General features: G+C 42.4%; 1 protein-coding gene and 1 non-coding gene across 7 annotated transcripts in view; one reads left to right on the forward strand and one right to left on the reverse strand.

The window, feature by feature from the left end:
• Positions 1-5,079, reverse strand: part of rhbdf1b (rhomboid 5 homolog 1b (Drosophila)) — a 60,488-nt gene extending 55,409 nt beyond the window's left edge. For 4 of the 6 annotated variants that reach the window (XM_050060619.1, XM_050060620.1, XM_050060622.1 and 1 more), the window contains exon 1: positions 4,706-5,079. The gene's annotated coding sequence lies outside the window, so the exon portion shown is untranslated. The remainder of the gene's footprint in view (positions 1-4,705) is intronic. The other 2 variants (XM_050060614.1, XM_050060621.1) reach the window with 2 other exon arrangements.
• Positions 5,080-6,023: 944 nt separating this feature from the next.
• On the forward strand, positions 6,024-6,117 carry trnai-uau (transfer RNA isoleucine (anticodon UAU)). Its single transcript has 2 exons — positions 6,024-6,061; positions 6,082-6,117. It is a non-coding gene; the product is annotated as a tRNA-Ile (tRNA).
• The last annotated feature ends 1,070 nt before the right edge of the window (positions 6,118-7,187 follow it).

The following is a 7,187-nucleotide window of genomic DNA, read 5'->3' on the forward strand; positions in this document are numbered from 1 at the left end:
CAACAGACTGCTGTTACGCACAGACAAACACGCTGCTTGCACAGCAGCTCAGCACGGCACTCATGCTGAGCTTGTGTTGCGTTCAGGCGTTGTCACGTAAATAACAACTTCCAACACTAAATAGGTCATAGCACAAAACAGCAGCATGTCAAGTGACTTTTTACTTTATTATATTCAATAAAATTGTATGTTCCTATACTGTATTGTTTTAATTAATAAATACAGTGTGAATAAAGATTACATAACATAAAAATAACTGCAGTCTTTGTTATTTGATAGCCGCTTAAATTAAACAATTTTTATAGGGCAAGTAAAAACTGACTTCGGGCAAGTAGATCTCTGACCAACTTGCCCGACCGGGCAAGTGAAAAAAAACCTTAGCGTTGAACCCTGCAGTCAAATCAGATTTGACTGTTTAATATGAATATGCAACAACATAGTTTTTGCTAACGCTGGATATTAAACAAAAGCCAGAGACTGTGTCGTATTAGGTATCTGTGAGCTGTAAATTCACCATTTACAAGCAGAAAAGAGAAGATAATTTTATCTCGAAGACGTTATCTCCTCTGTGCCACTGCATCCTGTCTGCAGAGTAGCGTGAAAGTCAAAAGCGCTCACTCCATAGCAAAATCTTGGAACTAAAATTTTCTCAGAAGTAAACTGCACAGCATACTGACTAGTAAAAAAAGAAAAAGATTGACTCGACTTGAAGCAATCTCAGCCAACTAAGGGGTCTCCAACTGACAATTCGAATCTCCGGCTTTCAAGGGTCATGGCTAATAACTACTCACGTGAAACACTTACGTAAGTGTACATCAGTGCCCATTATTATACATCAGGTTAAACTGTTTACATCTCATAGACATATGGAGCCTTTGCTCAGGGGTTGCAGGTAGATGTTGCTTTGCCTTAGAGGCCACATCCCAAAAGGTCATATGTCAAGCAAAACACCAAAAGTTTGCCAGTTTCCATTTCCAAATGTGAAAATGTGTCTTTTTTCTGTTTTATATTTATGTAAAATGAATATCTTTGGGTTTGGGACTTTGGGTCAGTAGGGGTGGGAATAAACAAAGGCCCAATCATGATACAATATTATCACAATGCAAAACAAGTACTGACTTTGAAGATGTACCCCTGGCTCTGCAGACTTGTGATGCATTTTCACTATTTTTTGACATTTGACATCATTAACAAGGAAAGCATGAACATGAACGCACATAACATGACCAAAATGGCACCAATGGTTTTGATACGGATTCAAATATAACAAAATTCCTGCAGCAGTTTAAAGTTGAGTAAGATATTAAGAGAAGACAGAGCCTCCTTGCGGGCCTGACAGTTCACAGTACTCCCCATGTGTTTGTTTCCTGCCTTTGCTTAAGAAACTTTAGTCAAAACTCTATTGAAATCTTTTGACAGGCACCTCCTAGATGTGCTTGTGCAGTGACAAGTAGTGGCATAATAAAACACAAGCCAGAAAGATAAACAGCGCAGCTTGTAGGCACTGGAGAGGATCCACTCATGGGCAAACTGCCATGAAAAATGCATTGTAAAAAATGCTGGAGGGCTCCTGGAAAACCAAACCAGTTTTCCACCCTGATGCACCCGGCGGAGGACTCCATATAAACATGAAGGTGCATTTCACTTCTCAGAGCAGCGGCCCAGAAATAAACCTGCTATTGTCAAATTCAGCCTGTTCAAACACGCTTAACACGGCATGCTCAGTGTGCCAGGGGAGAGAGACAAAGAGATCAAACACACACCTGCAAAACGCCACCGTGCTCACAGATATCTCTCATATTCACACTGACAGACACAGAGTGACGGCTCACTCCAGGTGACACTTCTTCCAGGATGCTGTCAGCTTCCTGTGTAGAGCTGTGTGTGTGAATGTGTGTGTTCGCTCTACTTTCATCTTCTGACTACGTGAAGCACTTTCAGTTGTAATTGTGAGTGTCAAAGTCTGGACATGTTTTTATTCCAAAGCAGTTTAGAGTTCAGATTCTCAAGATTAGTTTTGGGTTCAGCTGGGGACAGTTAAAGGACCATTTCAACATTTTGTGTGATTTGAGATTTCACACTTTCTATTTATCTTTAATGCTAATTATGACTGGCTGATTTAACTTTTTGGATAATCAGTTCCTCTTTTAGGTATTTCTTCATGCATTTTCTCTTCATGTTTTGTGTGTTTACATGATAGTAAACTGGATATATTTGGACCCAGACATGGCATTTGAAAGCATTTTCACTAGTTCAAATACCTACAAACTAATTGTTTCAGCAAAAAATTAGCAGCAGGTTAATCAGTAATGAAAATATTAGTCCGTTGCCACATTCACTGCAAAACTTTTTACATGCATGCATGGGCAGATTATGAGACAATGGGCTCCTGGGCACAGATAGGGCCAAGACACACAGACTTTGTGGTGATTATGTGATTCTTTATAGTCTTTTTTTTGTCTCTTCGAGGTGATGTTGTGTCTTTTTTATTGTTTTGTGTCACTTTGTAGTTGTTTTGCCCCCTTTAGTGGTCATTTAGAATGTTTTCCTGGATGGTACATGTTCATTTGAGTGACATTTTCTCGGGGGCAATGACACTTTGGGCCCTTTGGCCTGTGTCTGGTAGGCCCATTCAATAATCCATCCATGCATGCATGTGCCAAAATGACTCTATCAGACCCATTCATCCCCATTTCGTTCCAAAGAGCAGAAAACAAGAGGAGATTTAGTTGGTAAAATACAGGGCTGCATGATATGCAAAAAAAGTCACACTATAATTGTTCTGACAGATCAGAATCACAATTTAATTAGGGATAGTAAATTTTGCACGTCATTTTCACTGAAGCACCACAATGCTTTATTTATAATGGCATGCTGTGACACATTTTACCTTTATCAAAAAATTGCAGCTCCCGTGATTTGGATATTGCACTTGCCAAATTGCAAGCTCGAAAACATTGCGAATAATTGTGCCGCCCTAGTAAAAATAATTAATCTTTGTGAATGGAAAGCCATCAGTTCTGTTTTAGAAAGTTTTATCAGAATGCTATAAAATTTAGCAAAAAATTGTGGTTAACGTTTAACATAACTATTTAAATAATCCAATAATGTTTTTAGATTTTTTTCTTTAATTAGAAAAGCCAAACATTTGCAGGTTTCATGCTTCGTAAATGCTTATAAACTGAAGAGCTTTTGATTTTTGGACTGTTGATTGGATGAAACCTACCATTTAAAGACCTCAACTTGGGTTCAGGGAAATTACACTGGGTATTTTTCGCTATTTTCTGACATTTTATTGACAAAATAAGCAATCAAGAAAATAATGAGCAGATTAATCAATAATGAAAATAACTGTTAGTTGCACCAAGAGTGCAAATTCAAGTTTACTCAAAGACTTTCCCTCCAAAATAAAACCTTCAATCAGCGGCTAGCAATCCCTGCAGGTACATCAGTTACATTCTGCCAATTGGATCCCATTCAGCCTTAAACACAAGACAAGATGTTTCCACAGCTCAGGCACAGTGTGAAATGAAACAGAAACTAATGCTATAGATTTTGTCAAATTATAGCGTCTTTGCTGAAAGTTTTATTCATTTTGGACGAAGAAAAGTTTCATAATGAGATATAAGCACTGGAAAATAATCTAAAAAAAGTCAAAGAGTGCTGGCCATGAGTAGGAAATTAGAGTCTCAACACCGAGTCCCCACGCACAACTGCAGGTCACTGGTTCAAACCCTGGCCACTAATCCTGTTTCCATCAGTAGGGCCTCTAACCGGCTCTTCCAGGTGTGTGTGTGGTGCATGACTTTGTGTATGAGTGTGTGTGTGCATGCTCTTGCCATCTGGCCCAAAAGTCTACTTCCTACCATCTTTCCAAACAGGAAGCCAAAACAAATCCTTGATGACACGGGTCAGTAGTTTAATTGTCTCTGTGGGATTTCTGTGCAGCCAGCAACCAAAAACTGCACCCTTTCATCTCGACAGCCCCGGAGCCTGAAACACTCTCAAATCGATTTATCACTCCTGTAACCTGCCTGAGTGTGTGTGTGTGTGTGTGTGTGTGTGTGTGTGTGCATCATGTACTGTACCTGCATGAGACTTTGACTTGATTTACTACAGTATTTAGAGCATGACATATAGAGGAGATTTTGCCAGTGGGCTGCAAGGTATTGAATACCATTTGTTTTCTCTCTGTTTTGCTTTCTTTCTCACACACACACACACACCACTGGATCAGTATATGAAACCCCCTATGGCTTGGCCTTACAGCCACTGAGCAAGCATCAATACAGCAAGATATCATCTAGGCATCAGGACCCTATGCATGTGTGTGTGTCAAAGAGTAAAACCTTACACACACCTGTTCCTGTCATGACAACCACACATTGTCAAATTAAAACACAACCACATTTTAATTTGAAAGGCTCAGCCTGCCCAGATGTGTAAAACTCTCTCACTCCGAGTACACGTCACTCATTAACTGTAACACCCATGGGTCTCCACTGTGAGCCTCGGGAGACCCCACCCAGAGACCCCTGCGTGCTGCAGCGCCTTTAAAAAAAGAAAAAACCCTGCATACCTGCACTGTGAACAAGATGCTGGCAGCTCAGAGCTCCCGCCGTACAAACACCGAGGTGTGCACACACTGACAGCCCGGGTGAGGAGCGACACGGCTCGGTGTGATACACAGTGTTTCCCCGCTTACCTTCCAACTGAGTCCGGTTCCTGCAGCACAGTACAGCACAGCACCGACGGCTCCACCGGTGAGATGCTAAACGCCGGTCACTTCATAAGTTATCCCTGCCACACATCACGCGGGCACGAGGAAGTGTAGTTTCACTATGAAGCGCGAGCTCTCCAGATGTTAACGAGGGCGGTGCTCGTGTCCCATAAAGATGTAAAACATGACACGAATGAAACCGCTGTTCAGTGTGAAGCACACCGGCTCCTCTGCAGCTGTCCGCCCACCGCACCGGCTCTGAGTTTCGGTGTGAATGAGGTTTCCCGGTCTGCCCACGCTGCCCCTGCCGCCGCCGCCGCCGCTGGATGACAGGACACCGACCGACTGACTGCTGCTGCTCCACCGGCCGGCCTCACGGCTCCGCCTACAGGTGATACTGAGTAACTGCAGGTAGCTGTTAAGGCAAGTGCACCCTGGTAGAAATCTGCAGGCTTGTTCTAGGTACAAGGTTTTAAATAGGCTGATCACAATGTGATTTTAATTTCCTGCATTTCTACATGCATTCAAGGACTAACCAAAACAAAATCAAGTCATTAGGCTAAATTCTTCCACAACAGTAATAATGCAGATCCTTTGGGTCTGTTTTTTATGGTGGTGAATCTGAACTCACATCAGAATCTGGTGGCTTCCTATAGCGTCATATTATTATACATAGTAACGTATTAAGCACAATTTTTGTGGTAAATATGTTACTTTATATTTGGGACTGATTACTCAGGGCCTCAACTGGAGGGGGGCCTCGAAAAGCCTAGGAGGAAAAGTTTGGTTTTGCCTGCAATTATATACGTTGAAGTAACTGGCACCATAACTAAATTAGAATTAGCCGAATATATCTGTTGAAAGATTGAACTTTGTATAAAAAATACGGGAGACTCTCTGAGACCCCTCTCACCTCTTAAAGCTGCAAAATGGTTTAGTCCAACCCTCCACTAGAATTCCTCTCTAAATGCAGCTAGAACTGACTAAAGACCCTTTTACACTGCCTGTTCAAAGCGGGAATATTGCACCGTATGCCGCCTCACTTTGCCGGGAATGGAGGTACCGAAACAACTTCTCTTCTCTGCAGGACGGGATGATGGGCAGCACGGGTGTGACGTTTTGATGACGTGCTTTGCGTGCAACCCGCTGCAGGAGATATAAAAGTAGCTGATAGCAGTTAGCGGCTAGCTCAAAGAAGAAGAGCAGCGGGCTGAAAATGTCTGCAAATTGGGAAAACAATGCAGTCGAGGAGCTCCTTACCATCTGAGCAGACAATAAGATCAGCCACCATGTAACTGACAAGGCTCCAGTGGCGCAATCGGTCAGCGCGCGGTACTTATAAGACAGTAACCTGCAGAGTCATGCCGAGGTTGTGAGTTCGAGCCTCACCTGGAGCATTTTAACCATGAAATACTTGCTGCTCTTCATTGGATGGTCCATCTCACCCCTTGGTATTACACAACAGCATACCTTGCATGAAGGCCACTTGGAGAGCAGGGGGAAATTAGGCAGGGCATTTAAATGACAAACACCTCTCCTTGCACACTCACAGCCCAAACTATCATGATTGACCGCTAACTGCAGGCAAAGTGCTAAGGCGGCGGTGGCTCAGGTGGTAGAGCAGGTCACTCACCACTCAGATGATCAGTGGTTCAATCCCCAGCTCCTCCATTCCCCATGTCAAAGTATCCTTGAGCCTTGATCAACATACCAAAGGAGATTCTGAACCTGATGGAATGATGGACAGCACAGGTGTGATGTTTTGATGACGTGCTATGTGTGTGACCTGCTGCAGGAGATATAGAAGTAGCTGATAGCAGTTAGCAGCTAACTAAAAGAAGACCAGCAGCTGAAAGTGTCTGCAAATTGGGAAAAGCCGTCACTTTGACCAGTAGAAACACAGAACGATCTGCTGCCGTATACAACTGTATGACAACAACACCCCAGCGTTTTTAATATTTCCTCTAGGGATGTTACCACACAGAGTAAAAGGGGAAAATGATGGTGTGAAACAGCAGAGGCACTTTGTCAACCCGCTGAGTTAATGTTACTGTCATTAGCATCAAGCTAGCAAACAATGGTACATCCTCATGCTCGGACATAAAGTAATAACATTAACAAATAGCGGCGGGGCTTTTACTCACCACAACTGCAGAGGCTCCCAGCTTCATTTGAAACAAACTACATTATAGACGGTCCGTTATTTATTGATCCCTCTGTGTGTTTATATATTTACTTTTTATCCACTCCGTTGTCTTTGTAAAGTTAACATATCGCACTGTCATTTCAAACTCAACACTTGTTTCAAATTAAAAGTCCCTTATAACCTCGACTAGATAATCCCTCCATTTTCTAAATAGGCTTTTATTCTGATTTGTCAGAACTTCCTGTGGAAGATACAGTAGCTTGATAGTTTACTTATGGCGCTTCAAATGTAGCTCCTGCCATCTGCTGACGCTTTTAGGTG

This window comes from Epinephelus moara, chromosome 13 (genome assembly GCF_006386435.1).
Source record: "Epinephelus moara isolate mb chromosome 13, YSFRI_EMoa_1.0, whole genome shotgun sequence".
Taxonomy (NCBI): Eukaryota; Metazoa; Chordata; class Actinopteri; order Perciformes; family Serranidae; genus Epinephelus; species Epinephelus moara.